Here is a 16,043-nt window from a genome sequence, read left to right as displayed (position 1 = left end):
TCACCAGGGCATGGGCGCAGGTCAGGTTTTCTCTCTAAACTGATTTTTATATTGCCCACAGTACCCGGTGGTTTTGCCAGCAGGGGGATAAGGCTTAGACCTGAAGCCTCTCCCCCAGCCCCAGGGTGCCATTTCTAGCAAGTGTTCCCACCCTGGAGCTGCATCTCTTTTGATCACTCCCTGGCAGTGTCTGCGGCGCCATTATTCCTCAGATCACTGTTCCTGGGACTGCTTGGGCAAATCCTCCTATGTAAAGCCGCCTGGTTTTCAGCGCTGTGCCTTTACATGACACCTAAGTATTCTACCTGCCTTTTTAGACAGTGATTGTTAAGAAACAGTGCATTTAGTCAGGGTTTTATAGTACAATTACCCTGTGACATACATCCATTTCTTATTGTGTACTGTTATATCTCTTGTTATATAGCTATGTAAGCTGGTCCAGTGCAGTATTATTGTCAGTAATAACCTCTGCATTGTACAAACTGTGACTTTCTGTGTGTGCATTTGATAGCTGAGTGTTGTCCATTTCATGTCTTTCACTCAACTTGCTATCCCTATATTCTAAACCTGAGGGGGCTTGGTGCGTCAGGTTTTATCTAATATAGGATTTTCACAAAGATATACTGTATTACATATTTTTCTCTGTGATTTAGTCATCATATCTCTCCTTTATCTCTGCTAGTGCTAACTACACTGCGCAGGGGTTTGGGTTTAGAGGTATAGTGCTGCTGATAATTGTACTGTGTTACCTCATACTGCAAGTTATACATGTCTGCTTCTGAGGGTAATGGTTCTGGGGCTGAACACACTGCCGGTGTTGCTGAAGCCACAGACCCATATGAGGAGAATATAGCAGCTGTGGGCTCTGGTTCTGGGGGCTCCTTGCCCCCCAGGGAGACTGTGGCAACGGAGGCACATGCTGGCCCACCGTGGGCTCCTTTTTCCATGCTTCTGCATATGCTAGTTCATAAACTAACACCCCCTATGGGACCCCCAATGCCGGTACAACCGTATGTGGTCCCTGCAGCTAACCCGCCGTGGGTGGACGATTTATCTGCTCAATTAAAGAAGTTGAACCAGTCCCTGACTACTAAAAAGTCTGACCATCGCTCACCTAAGTCCAAGGGGTCCTCTAAGCGAGCTCTTATCTCCTCACAATCCACTGCTGTCACTGACACCTCGTCTGATGAAGACGGCACGTACACTGACCCCACAGGTTCTGACTCAGATACGGCTAATGGGGAGGGTAGTTTACATCTGGATGTTCCTGATCTTTTGGAGGCTATTAAGTTAATTCTACAGATTACGGATGATCCCGAGCCATCCGTCACTCCTAAGAAACCAGATAGGTTCAAGCGTCAGAAGGTGGTTAAACAAGTTTTACCTCACTTTGACTACCTAGTGGATATACGCCAGGAACCCTGGGAAAACCCGGGTACGAACTTTGTGCCTCAAAAGAAGATGCTGGCTCGCTATATCCTCATGCCAGAGCTGTCTAAGAATTGGGAAACGCCTCCTCCAGTGGACTCACATGTGGCTAGGATGGTGGTTTCCTCAGCTCTGCCTGTCACTACCGTCACGTCTCTAAAAGAGCCTACGGATAAGCGTGTGTAGGGTTGTCTGAAAGCGATTTACACCCTCACGGGTGCTGCGCAAAGGCCCACTATTGCAGCTACATGGGCTGACGAGGCTATTGAAGCATGGGCCTTGGAGTTAGAAGCTGAAATCTCCTCTGACCATGATAGACAATGCTTGTCATATATTGTCACAGCTTCTCGTTATATTAAAGAGGTGGCTTCTGATGCCAGTATCCTAGCAGCCAAGGCCTCTACTATGTCAGTCCTGGCTCGCCGGATATTGTGGCTGAGATCCTGGTCTGTGGATCTGGACTCTAGAAAAACCCTGGAGGTACTCCCTTTCATGGGAGATATTCTGTTTGGGGAGGACTTAAATAAGATAGTGGCTGACATGGCTACTGCCAAAACTGCCTGTCTGCCAAATACAGCTCCTTCTGTGTCAAAGGCTAAAGGTACGTCCTTTCGCCCATTTCACCCTTCAGGTAAAGCAAAAGGTCAGCCGTACCACAAGCAGGTCACATGATGGGGCGGGCCTCCCCCTGGGGGATCCAAGGGTGGGGGGCCGGCTTCTAGGACCAGACGACAAAGGCAAACACTCTGCATTCAGTGGTACAGACCCTCCTGGATACTGGAGTTGTATACAGGTGCCTCTTGCTCAGAGGGGCTGGGGGTACTATTCTCCGTTGTTTCTAGTCCCGAAACCGAATGGGTCCTCTCGGCCCATTCTCAACCTCAAGGCATTGAACAGGTTTGTGAAGGTTTCCAAGTTCCGTATGGAAACCCTTCGCTCTATTGTTCTGGCCTTGGAACCTGGGGACTACATGGTCTCCCTGGACATACAGGATGCTTACCTGCATATTCCTATAGCAGCGTCACATCAGCAATACCTGAGGTTTGCTATTGGCAACCTCCATTACCAGTTTCAGGCATTATCTTTTGGTTTAACAACGGTTCCGCGAGTCTTCACCAAAGTAATGCCGGTGATGACGGTGGTACTCCGCTGTCAAGGGGTTAGGATACTGCCGTACCTGGACAACTTGTTAATACTGGCAAATTCCCCAGAACTTCTCCTACGTCATCTGGATATGACGGTCCGGTTTCTACAAGCCCACGGGTGGCTCATCAACTGGAAGAAATCCTCCCTGGTCCCTGCTCAGAGCATGGTGCACCTGGGAGTGCTATTAGACACTCACAACCAGCGGTTGTTCTTATCTCAGGAGAAAGTCCTGAAGCTTCAGGACAGGATTCGTTGCTTCCTTTCTCGTCCGCAAGTGTTGATACATTCGGCAATGCAGGTGCTGGGCCTCATGGTCTCAGCATTCGACATGGTGGAGTATGCTCAATTCCATTCTTGCCCCCTCCAGAGGCTGATTCTAGCCAAGTGGGATGGCCTACCTCACCGGACCTACCTCAAATGATCTCATTTAATCCGGAGGTCCATCTGTCACTACTTTGATTCAGAACCGTCCTGTTCAAGTACAGTCTGACAACGCCACCACAGTGGCTTACATAAATCATCAAGGCGGCACTCGAAGCCGTTTAGCAATGAAGGAAGTTTCACAGATTCTACGTTGGGCGGAACGCCATCTACCGGCCATATCGGCAATTTTCATTCCTGAATTGGGAAGCGGATTTTCTCAGTCGTCAGGACGTGCATGCCGGCGAGTGGTGCCTCCATCCAGAAGTGTTTCAACTCCTAGTGGAAAAGTGGGGTCTTCCAGATGTATATCTGATGGCGTCTCGACACAATCACAAGGTTCCGGTCTTTGGAGCAAGGACAAGGGATCCTCAAGCAGCATTTGTGGATGCGCTGGCGGTGCCGTGGAGGTTTCGGCTGCCGTACGTGTTCCCTCCGGTGTCACTCCTGCCCAGGGTAATTCGGAAGTTCAAGCAAGAAAAAGGAAATCTACTTCTCATAGCTCCGGCGTGGCCCAGACGGCACTGGTTCTCAGACCTGCAAGGCCTATCGTCAGAGCATTCACTTCTACTTCCACAATGCCCAGACCTCCTCGTTCAGGGCCCCTGTGTCTACCAGGACCTAGCCTGGCTGTCTTTGATGGCGTGGCTCTTGAAGCTTCCGTCTTGAGGGCTAAGGGTTTTTCTGAATAGGTCATTAAAACTATGTTGCGGGCCCGGAAACCGGCTTCTGCACGAATTTACCATAGGGTCTGGCATTCCTACTTTGTTTGGTGCTCATCTAATAATTATGACGCTTCCAAGTTTAGTACAGCCAAATTTTTGGCTTTTCTGCAGCAGGGCCTAGATTTAGGCCTGTGTCTGGCCTCCCTCAAGGTTCATATTTATGCCTTGTCGGTGTGGTTTCAGAGAAAAATTGCGTATCCAACCTCCCTATGTCCCGCCTGTGGCTCCTTGGGACTTGTCAGTGATTTTGGAGGCGTTGCAGGAGCCTCCGTTTGAACCCCTGGTTTCAGCTGACCTTAAGTGGCTTTCCCTTAATGTGGTGTTCTTGCTGGCTATTGCCTCTGCTAGAAGAGTGTTGGATTTGGGTGCCTTGTCTTATAGTTCCCCATATCTGATTTTTCACCGTGACCAGGCGGTTCTTAGGACTCGTCCCGGATATTTGCCTAAGGTGGTTTCTTCGTTCCACCTTAATCAGGAGATTGTGGTTCCGGCCTTTGTCTCACCTGATTTGTCTCCCAAAGAGCGGTCTTTGGATGTGGTATGGGCTCTCCATATCTATGTGAAGAGAACTGCTTCTATTCGAAAATCTGATTCTCTCTTTGTTTTGTTTGGATTTCACAAACGTGGCTGGCCTGCTCACAAGCAGACCCTGGCCAGATGGATTAGAATGGTGATTGCACATGCTTATGTGAGGGCTGGTCTGTCAGCTCCTGCTAACATCATGGCCCATTCTACTCGGTCTGTTGGACCTTCTTGGGCAGCCCAACGTGGTGCGACCCTTGATCAATTGTGCAAGGTTGCTACGTGGTCCTCAGGGAACACGTTCATAAGGTTCTATGCCTTCGATACTGCCGCTTCCCAGGATGCTTCCTTTGGATGCCGGGTTCTTGTGCCCGCTACAGTGCGTCCCCTCCCATAAGGAACTGCTTTAGGACATCCCCATTGTCCAATCCTTGTGGAGCCCAGTGTACCCCGCAGCAGAAAACGAGATTTATGGAAAGAACTTACCTTTGTTAAATCTCTTTCTGCGAGGTACACTGGGCTCCACAAGGTGCCCACCCTGACGCACTTAGCTTCTTTTGGTTGATATGGCATTAGCCGCTGACACTTCTCCTGTTGTGAGAGTGTGGTGTATGTGGCTACAAACTGTTATTGTCTCTTTTCCTGCTACTGCATTGGGCTGGTTAACTAAAAACTGAGCTCCTGTGCAGGGAGGCGGGGTTATAGAGGAGGCAGCGCTGTGCATTCTGGGTACAGTCAAAGCTTTGAGCCTGTTGGTGCCTCGGATCAAGATCCTACTCTACACCCCATTGTCCAATCCTTGTGGAGCCCAGTGTACCTCACAGAAAGAGATTTAACAAAGGTAAGTTCTTACCATAAATATCGTTATCGACATTAGGTCCTCTTCTTGCTATGAGTATGTTATGTAGTGTGGACATCTCAAGCTTGTGATAACCAATATACATGGCTTAACTACTGTTCGTAGGTTGATAATAGATAATCTACTCTATAAAAAAACCTGATGTAGACTTTTTCATTGACCTTTTGGAAATAGTACTTAATTGCAACTATTTCTTGTTCGATTATCAAATTTATTTGCAAACATCTGTCTGTGTGATGGGGTCCAATGTGGCCCAATTGTGAGCCAATGCATATATGTTCATTGCTAAACAAGAAATAATTTTTGATAACTGGCACTTTTCTGACAATATCAGCTTCTTTGTCAGATATATACCGTAGATGACCTGTTTATAATTTGGTCAGACATTCAAGAATTGTTTGAGGAATGTATTGAGCTCCATAATTCATCTGAACATGTTGTTAAATTTACATATACTGCTAGTTCAGAGATGGTTAATTACCCTGATGTAAGATTGATTGATGGTAAGATCCAGCCGGAGTTGTATGGTAAACCAACTGACAGAAATATCCTGCTTCATTCGCAAAGCTTTCACTGTTTCACTTTCATCTTTCACTTCACTTTTCATCTTTTCATCTTTCACTTTCATCTGTTGAAATTTGGTTTACCATATTCACAATTTTTAAGAGCTGTACAGATATGTAGTGATGTGGAGAAAGCAAGTGCACATATTGATAACATGATTGAGAATTTTTTACAAAGAGGATATAGTTTGGATTTGCAATTGAGTGCTAAAACCAAGGCATTGTCTTGTAATCGGGATTAATTGCTATCCTTTAAGACTAAGAAAGTATCTACTAATCATATACCTTTTGTTAATCACTACAGCAGCTTAAGTAATGACATTAGTCATGTAGCGAAGAGGCTGTGTCAATTGTAAGTACGGACAGTGATTAGAATTTAAATGAAAATTCTATCATGCTTTGTTATACACGGGGAAAAACATATGAGACTGGGTGATGCGGAGTGATATCACAGGACTATATTCTTCCCAGAGTGAACAAACTAATCTCTTGATTCTTAAGAAAGGGTGTTATAGGTGCTTGAACTTTACTACATGGTAAATTCTTCTGTCATCCCTGAAGTGGTAGAAAATATGAGATCAAACATAGGGTAACATGTAACACAAAATGTATAATTTATTTGATTACTTGACCATGTGGGCTTGATTATGTGGGGAAGACTGATTGGACGTTACGTAAAACATATTATTAATTATGTCTTCCATCAGAATGGCATTGGCAAGTGGTTGCAGTGACCAACCAGTACTCAAAAAAGAGATAGACCACGTGGCACAGGAAAAGTTACATGTGACAAAGATACAATAAAAAATTCACACAACTAAGTCTTTCCTGTGATTAGAGCCATCAACAATTTCTTCAAGGCGGGTAATTTTTCCTTTAAGTACTCCACTTCAATATTTGTACCTCAGGCAGGAAAGAGAAAACTTAGTGCAACACTGTTTGATATCTGATTTTTAACACCTTTTAGTAAGATATCACACTCACATTTAATAGGTGTAAAACTTGCTCATCATCCTCCAAATTGTGGGGTGTTCCTTATAACATCTTCCTCCAATGGAGTATATGTAACTCAAAAGGAGAAGGATTTAGTGCAACAGCATTTTTAAAAACAAGGTCAATTTATTAACAAAGTTACAATCACATTAGATAAAACTTCACGTAGCACAAATAAAACCTCCACAGGGATAGACAGCTTACACTGGAATGGAGGTCAGAACCAGCCGTTTCCCTTGGGGTCACCAGAAAGTTCACCTGCTTTGAAGCAGGTGGACTTTCTGGTGACCCCAAGGGAAACGAATATGGACACTCTCTTTCTTTGACAACTGAAGGACATTGACCATCTGATGTATGGACCGGCTGGTTCCGATCTCCATTCCAAATTCCAAATTTCCCAATAAATTTTGCTTTATTGGTACGCTTTAACATGAGGATAATGTCTTCATTATTTAGTCTATTTAAGAAGTATAGTATTAATTATAATATATTTGGGCTGCTACAATTTGATACATATGTAACCTGCAGAATATGCATTCTGTGAAAATTTTACAGTTATGTACTAACAGTATCATATTATAACTGTGTCTACATCATTATATTTTGTGAGCATGCTGGAGATTCTGATTGTTATCTAGGGCCGTTTGATTTGTCTCATGATCCGCTGTATGTTTTATGTTTGTTTTTTCTTTGGTAGGGATGGCAACATGGAAAGGGGTGTTGACTTTATTTGTGGGCCTCTACATACGGGATCCACACGCCGTAACTTGGACATGTAGTGGGAAAAGTTTATAAGGTATGTATGTAATGTGTTTTCTATTCCTGATGACAAAGTAATAAAAGAACTTCAAAACTTTGAAAACCTACTGTTCGTGAGATGCATGTATTTATCTGAGTGCTGCCTATATATATATATATATATATATATATTAAAAAAAAAAAAATATATATATATATATATATATATACATATGCAGCATGTGTCTGTGTTCATCTACCCACCGAAGCAAAGAGTGTTGGTGACTGTCTTACCTTTTAAAAGCCATAAGTGTGGCAGGTAAGCTTTAAACCAGATAAGCACATTTTCCTCTATGAGACAGCAGTTGCCAGGTTTCTATAAAATCTATGTGAAAGTTTGTGATAGAGTAGGACTTGCGGTGAGATGGGGTCCCATGGAGTGGGCCGCAAGCTTACATGCATTGTACAATTCATAAACCAAAACCCCATTGTTTATTTAGATGTATATTAAAACATTAAGGTGAATGAAGCTGCTTAGGAGAGTGCTGGGCTTTCTGTTTGGTATATTTAAGTTTGGTGGTCACAGCCCACCACACCCCAACCCCTGGGAATGGCGAGTGCAGTGGTTCCTCGTGTTTGTTTGTATAACAGGGTTAATTTTTAATTGGCCCATTTGTGACCATATCTCTCTCTCATACACCCCTAAGCTCATTTACCTCTAACCTGTATCAGCTGCTATTTGGGTGTGTTGGTGACTGTCTCACTTTGAAAGCCAGTAATCTGTTGGCAGGTGAGCTGTAAACCAGGTAAGCACACACGTGTAGTTGTGTTATTTGTGTTGGTGACTGTCTTACCTTTTAAAAGCCATAAGTGTGGCAGGTAAGCTTTAAACCAGATAAGCACATTTTTCCTCTATGAAACAGCAGTTGCCAGGTTTCTATAAAATCTATGTGAAAGTTTGTGATAGAGTAGGACTTGCGGTGAAATGGGGTCCCGTGGAGTAGGCCGCAAGCTTACATGCATTGTACAATTCATAAACCAAAACCCCATTGTCTATTTAGATGTATATTAAAACATTAAGGTGAATGAAGCTGCTTAGGAGAGTGCAGGGCTTTCTGTTTGGTATATATATAATATATATATATATATATATATATATATATATACATATGCAGTATGTGTCTGTGTTCATCTACCCACCGAAGAAAAGAGTCACTGTCTGATGGTCAGTTTTGCCGACAGGTCCAAAAGGCAAGCTCGTCAGCAGGTCACCCAGCACTATGTCTGGCTGATGGGGAGGTTCAAAACATGACAAAACAGCTGACCAAGCCTCTAAATTACATATCTCTATCACCCTCCTCCTTGCAAATCTTGTGTTTGCCCCTGTCCAGGGCCCCCAGGAGGAAGATACAGATTGGGCACTGAGAATAGGCTTGTGTTGAGGGCACGAGAACTTGTGTAATGGGCATCTACATCTACTGTTGCTATTTTACACATGGCTTAGGGTGTTTTTTTCTTGCTGTGTGTTAACTACTACTACTTTTGAGCAATATTATTTCACACAGAATTTGTAGTACATATTTGTGTTGTGATGTTTTCTACTAAAAGTACTTGCGAGTTGGTTTGATTGGTTATTGTGAATACTGTACATTACTAATTTACAAAACATTTTTAAACATAAATAACTGCCATGTGTTTGTACCGCTGCTCTGTTGCTTAGTTTAGGCAGACAGACTTTGACCTATATTATTAAACAATATTGGCCCTCATTTCGAGTTGTTCGCTCGCAAGCTGCTTTTAGCAGCTTTGCACACGCTAAGCCGCCGCCTACTGGGAGTGAATCTTAGCATAGTAAAATTGCGATAGAAAGATTAGCAGAATTGCGAATAGACACTTAGCAGTTTCTGAGTAGCTCCAGACTTACTCGGCAACTGCGATCAGTTCAGTCAGTTTAGTTCCTGGTTTAACGTCACAAACACTCCCAGCGTTCACCCAGACACTCCCGCGTTTCTTCAGACACTCCCGCGTTTTTCCCAGAAACGGCAGCGTTTTTTCACACACACCCATAAAACGGCCAGTTTCCGCCCAGAAACACCCACTTCCTGTCAATCACATTACGATCACCAGAACGAAGAAAAAACCTCGTAATGCCGTGAGTAAAATACCTAACTGCATAGCAAATTTACTTGGCGCAGTCGCACTGCGGACATTGCAGTGCGACTAATCGCTCCGTTGCGGAAAAAAAATAACGAGCGATCAACTCGGAATGACCACCATTTTGAGCTGTATTGTGGTCAAAATTTACTGGATATGGCTGGTAATTAATGTTATTGAGGTTAAAAATACTGTAGGAAGAAAATATTCCCAAATTATGTGATTTTAGCTATTTTTATAATTATTTGAAAAAAAAAATCAAAATCAAAACCAAAAAATGTGAGAGACGTTTTGGCAAGACCAAAGTACGGGGTCGGGCAAATCTGTAATTTAAATTAATAAAGACACTGCCTATTATTGTAATGCAAAAAATACGAAACAAATGATCATTTTGCTGAACACTTTTTCTTCTATTTAGGAATGTCTATAGATTTAAAGAGAAAACACAGAAGCATATCACTGTGTGATTTACTTGTATAAATAAGAAAATGAGTTATATTCTGCAGCAAATGAGAATAGACTTTTTCTTAACACTGTATTTTAAGTTAAGAATATGGACAACAGTGTTCATGTATTATGATCTATTGGTTCTATTGGTCCATTTAATTGTTTAGAAATTCATCTTCTGTTGTGCAATCTGTAGTAAACATAAATTCAACTACTTCAAAATGATTTATTATAACTTCAGTAGAACAGATACCATATATTTTAAACAGACATTAAATTTGTGTGAATACTTCTTTTGCAGAGTTCAAAAACTTGTGTCCAACACAATACAGACACAAATGGCTTGTAAATTAAGGAAAAGAAGGAATCTTCTGTCAAACTGTATTTAAATTACAGGTTTAGGAAAAAAAAAAGTACAGTAAATTAATTTCTCTCACCTTTTGTGTGGTGTGTAATACAATATAGTTGCTGTAGGAAGAGGGCAGAATGATTGACAAGACAATTCTTGTGACAGAAGTGGGAGTATGATAATTTGACCCCAATTCGCCATTGGCCACTCTTAATTATTTTGAAATACTGTACTGTGGGTCTAATTCTGAGTTGATCGCAGAAGCAACTTTGTTAGCAGTTGGGCAAAACCATGTGCACTGCAGGAAGGGCAGATATAACATGTGCAGAGAGAGTTAGCTTTGGGTGGGGTGTATTCAAACTGAAATCTAAATTGCAGTGTAAAAATAAAGTAGCCAGTATTTACCCTGCACAGAAACACTATAACCCACCCAAATCTTCACACATGTTATATCTGCCCCCCTGCAGTGCACATGGTTTTGCCCAATTGCTAACAAACTTGCTGCTGCGATCAACTCAGAATTACCCCCTATGTGTTTTGTCATTTGTCAATGTACTTAATGTATAGGTAATCCACACTGTACATCCAGAGGCTAAAGTGGGAGGAGGGGCAAGGTGGAACTGAGTTTCACCACCTGTAATGGTAGGGGGAGCTAGTTCCACCACCTCTATTGCCCTGCACAGTAATTCCAACAGAAAAACCTGACCCATCACCTACATCAATAGATGATGCAGGTGGCGCTACTGTTACTTGATGAGCTGCAGTCACCTACCCCTTCCTCATAACCTGGTGGCTCCATGGTCCTCCTCCATCTATGGCCCACTCCTCCTGGTACTCACACACACTGTGTCTGTTGGACAACATTCATCCCCTCCTCAGGTCCCAGTGGTTTCCTTTTCTGACACAACATATGTGATGTCATGCTGTCACCGCTGCTGAAGTGAAGAAGAGCCATGAAGAGGAGGAAGTTCTATGCATCTTGAAGACAATATGAGAGGGGGCTGGAGGTACAAGAGAGGTGGGGAAGCTGCTGGAGGGATACAGGGCATAAAGCCGCTGGAGGGACACAGGCTGTGAGCTGCTGAAGTGGCAGAGTGAGAGATGTGTATAAGGGGCACTACTGTGGGCATTATGCGTATAAACAGCACTTCTGTGGGCATTGTGTGTAAGGGGCACTACTATTATGAGCATTATGTGTAAGGGGCACTACTACTGTGGACATTCTGTATATAAGTAGCAATACTACTGTGGGAATTTTGTGTATAAGTGGCACTACTGTGGTCATTTTGTGTAAGGGGCACTACAACCACTGTGTGGCATAACATGTATAAAGGTACCATTGTGTAGCACTACTGAGTGACGTAACCTGAATAAGGGGCATTATTATGTGATGTAATATAAATCAGGGCCACTACATGCTATGTAATGTAAATAAGATTGTGCTACTGTGTGGTGTAATGTGAATTGGGGGTACTATTGTGTGACCACACTGCTTCTTTGTGAGATCAATGTCCCTTTATAAAGTATGGGAAGTAGGACACTAATTTATAGTTTGCAGGGGGGTGCCAAAAATGTGAGGGAAAAGGATGGGGGGATGCCGATGTAAATGAGTTCCACCACCTCTCCAGGACCACTTTAAACCCTGTGTATATCTATTACAGTTTTTACTGACATTTAGACTTTGTGGTTGACATGACATAGGTGACTTACGGGGTGAACTATCAAAGTATGAAAAGAGATAAAGTGGAGAGAGATAAAATACCAACCAATCAGCTCCTAACTGTCATTTTTCAAAGACAGCCTGTATAAAAAGACAGAAGATGATTGGCTAAAACTTTGTCTCCAAGTTTTGATAAATACCTCCCTTAGAGAGTGGGTCTCCCATGGGAGGGTGTGACTATGTTTGTTTGTGTGTGTGTGTGTGTGTGTGTGTGTGTGTGTGTGTGTGTATATATATATATATATATATTCCTTATGTATTGGTTTAACATTTGTAGACACTTCATTTTAAGATTCATATTAAGAGCACTATTCACTGGTATTATACTGTAACTTGAACCACTGGGATCCACACATGCATGAAATTGTGTGGATCATTCACAGGGATTGTGTGGATCATATACAGGGAGTTGCTGCCGTGTTCGCTTTGCAAAATATATATTAATGTGAATACTATTGTATATAATTATCTACATTGAGAAAACTAGCCTTTTTGCAGATTAACAAAGGTATGCAACAGGGTAGACTCACCAGGAAGGGTAAAAGAAATGATTGAGGAAGGATCTAGGCGACTTGAGGAATTTTCAAGAGCATGGAGACGACAGTTTAATGTCACAAAAAAGGAAAATCATTCACTTGGGTCTCAAAAACCCAAAGGCTAAATATAGTATTAAAACCCATTAAGTGGCATACCTGGAAAGTATCCGGTGCCAGCTGCACTAGGGAGACTGGCTCTCCCAGGAAAGTTCTGGGGCATGCCACTGCTCCTCCACTCTCGTACTCCGCTTGGGGGCAGAGATTTGCGTAATGACGCAGTAGTGCCATGATGTCACAAAGTAACCGCGTCATTCCGCAAAACTCCTTCCCCCCAGCGGATCATGAGGGAGGATGTAGAAAGGATTTCAGAGCTGGCAGGTGCTACAAATTTACACCCCTTTGGCAGTGAGCATTCCCCTAGGCAACAAACATTACCCTTGGCGACTAGCATTCCTCTTGGCATCGAGCATTACCCTTGGCAACGAGCATTAACCTTAGCAACAAGCACTTCCGGTTCCGGGTGCATGGAGTGAGGATCGTGCTCTCTCAGCTCCACTCCTAGCCCGGCTCACTACCACCCTTTTCACGGCTTTCACAGCCTCCACGAGCCAGCCCTGGTTACCGGCGCTAGCCTCCTGACTACCAGCATGGACAAATTTGTCTCCTCCTCGTCTCAGCAGACGCTGCGGCAAGTGAAACGTGGCGCCGATACCAACATGGCACCGGACCTAGATGCACACGCTGTATCCCCGGCCAGCAAGAAGTCTGCAGCGGATCTGGGACCAGACGCAGCCCCACAGCCTCCTAAGGCCTCTGACGCTCCGCTCACCTATAATGATCTGGTGGACGCCATCACATCCACGGTGGGCCCTCTTCTTACAAAAGCGGTGAGTGACATCACGGCCCAGGTGCCGCAGATGACCACGAGGGTGTCAGGCAATGAGAATAGAATAGCCTCCATAGCCCATAACTTAGCTGATTTACAGTGCGAGGTTAAGCGTCTGGAAAAAGATAATAGAAACATAGAATTTGACGGCAGATAAGAACCACTTGGCCCATCTAGTCTGCCCCTTTTTTATTTTATCCTTTAGGCAATCTCAACCCTTTTTTAACCTTAATTCTTTGTAAGGATATTCATATGCCTGTCCCAAGCATATTTAAATTGCCCTACAGTCTTAGCCTCTACCACCTCTGATGGGAGGCTATTCCACTTATCCACTACCCTTTCTGTGTAATTTTTCCTTAAATTGAAGTAATTTTTCCTTAAATTTCCCCTGAACCTCTGCTCTCATTAACCGCATGGAGGATATTGAAAATCGTTCGCGACGGAACAATGTGCATTTGGTCGGGCTGCCCGAATCCCTTAAAGGCCCTGAACTTTAGACTTTTGTTAAAACCACACTGCCACAGCTACTGGACATACAACATGCTTGTAGTGATATGGTTATTGAAAGGGTACACCGGGTAGGCCTCCCCCCCACGTCCCCATGACTCTCGCCCACGGGTTACGTTATTTAAATGCTTAAGCTATACACATAAGCTTGAAATCTGGAAAGCCTCCAGGAAAATACCTGTCATCAATTGGGAAGGGAAGAAGTTGCGGATCTTTCAAGACTTTTCAGCAGAATTTTCAAAAGCGAGAAAAGCTTTCTCTCCCATATGTTCTCAGCTCGTTGCCAACAAGCAAAAGTTTGCCCTGATTTACCCAGCTAAACTCCGTATATTCTATAAAGATAGACACTATGACTTTCTCACTCCTGCTGACGCTGCTGATTTTTTGCAGGAAACTAATCAGGACCTTACGTCTGACATAACAGATCCATCCCCACAGCAAGATGCACGTTAAGGACATTAATGACTTTAGCATATTTCCATTTGGTACCTCACTAGGTCTGAAGTTTGAGCTCATTTGGACTGGTTCATGCCCATATCCCTGATATTGTGGCCCGGGCCGGGAGGGAGCTTGCTCCGGGTGTTAAGTTAGGAGTTTCTCCGAATTTCCATTACTGTTTTTGTTCTTTTTGTCTGTATGTCCAGAAGTCTAGTGCTAGGACACGTACTATGTTTAACGAGCGGTGCGCATTTTCTCATTTGCTACTCTACTTACAATTTCTAATGTCTTCTCTTTCTCTGTGTCCCCATCCCTTCATGTATCTCTCTCCCCCTTTACCCCACTCATATGGTTCAATTAATGCAACATATGTGTTTCAATATCTACTTGCTAGATCTGGCCCAGCTTTAATATCACTTCACCTTTCTTCGCTATGTCTACTCTACGCATAGGTTCCCTGAACGTAGGGGGTTTTAATTATCCTGCGAAGCGGAGAAAGATTCTGGTTTACCTTAATGCATTGAAATTGAATGTAGTTTTTTTACAGGAGGCGCATCTAATTCCTGCTGAAATGGTAAAGCTACAGATGTTAGGGTGGAAATTACTTGACTTCTCATCGTATAACTCAAAGGCTAGAGGTGTTGCTCTCCTTATAAAAAGCAATATCTCATATTCCCATATCGCATCTCAAAATGATTCGGAAGGTAGATACACAATTACCAGGTAATCACTAAATTCTAAGGTGTACACCTTTTGTAATGTATATGCTTCTCCTATCTATTCCAAATAATTTTTTCACACTCTGATTGCTAAACTGACGCCATTTATGGGTGACCCTATGGTGGTCTGTGGGGACTTTAATTTAATCTCAGACACTTCCCTAGATAAAACGTCACCCCCTAAAACTCAGGCTGCTCCAAAAAAATTACCCAGGCTTGGAGTACCGCAATTGGCCACACAACTATCCTTAATAAACGCATGGAGATCCACTAACCCCACGTCTAGAGAATATTCATGCCTCTCTGCGGCATACCAAACGTTCTCAAGAATTTATTATGGCCCTCATTCCGAGTCATTCGCTCGGTAATTTTCATCGCATCGCAGTGAAATTCCGCTTAGTACGCATGCGCAATAATCGCACTGCGACTGCGCCAAGTAATTTTACCATGAAGATAGTATTTTTACTCACGGCTTTTTCTTCACTCCGGCGATCGTAGTGTGATTGACAGGAAATGGGTGTTACTGGGCGGAAACACGGCGTTTTAGGGGCGTGTGGATAAAAACGCTACCGTTTCCGGAAAAAACGCAGGAGTGGCCGGAGAAACGGGGGAGTGTCTGGGCGAACGCTGGGTGTGTTTATGACGTCAAACCAGGAACGACAAGCACTGAACTGATCGCAGATACCGAGTAAGTCTGAAGCTACTCTGAAACTGCTAAGTAGTTTGTAATCGCAATATTGCGAATACATCGGTCGCAATTTTAAGAAGCTAAGATACACTCCCAGTAGGCGTAGGCTTAGCGTGAGCAACTCTGCTAAATTCGCCTTGCGAGCGATCAACTCGGAATGAGGGCCAATATTTTAATCTCGCAATCCTTGTTCACAAGAATGTCC

Source organism: Pseudophryne corroboree, chromosome 5, assembly GCF_028390025.1.
Source record: "Pseudophryne corroboree isolate aPseCor3 chromosome 5, aPseCor3.hap2, whole genome shotgun sequence".
Taxonomy (NCBI): domain Eukaryota; kingdom Metazoa; phylum Chordata; class Amphibia; order Anura; family Myobatrachidae; genus Pseudophryne; species Pseudophryne corroboree.
Note: the sequence above shows the minus strand (reverse complement) of the source record.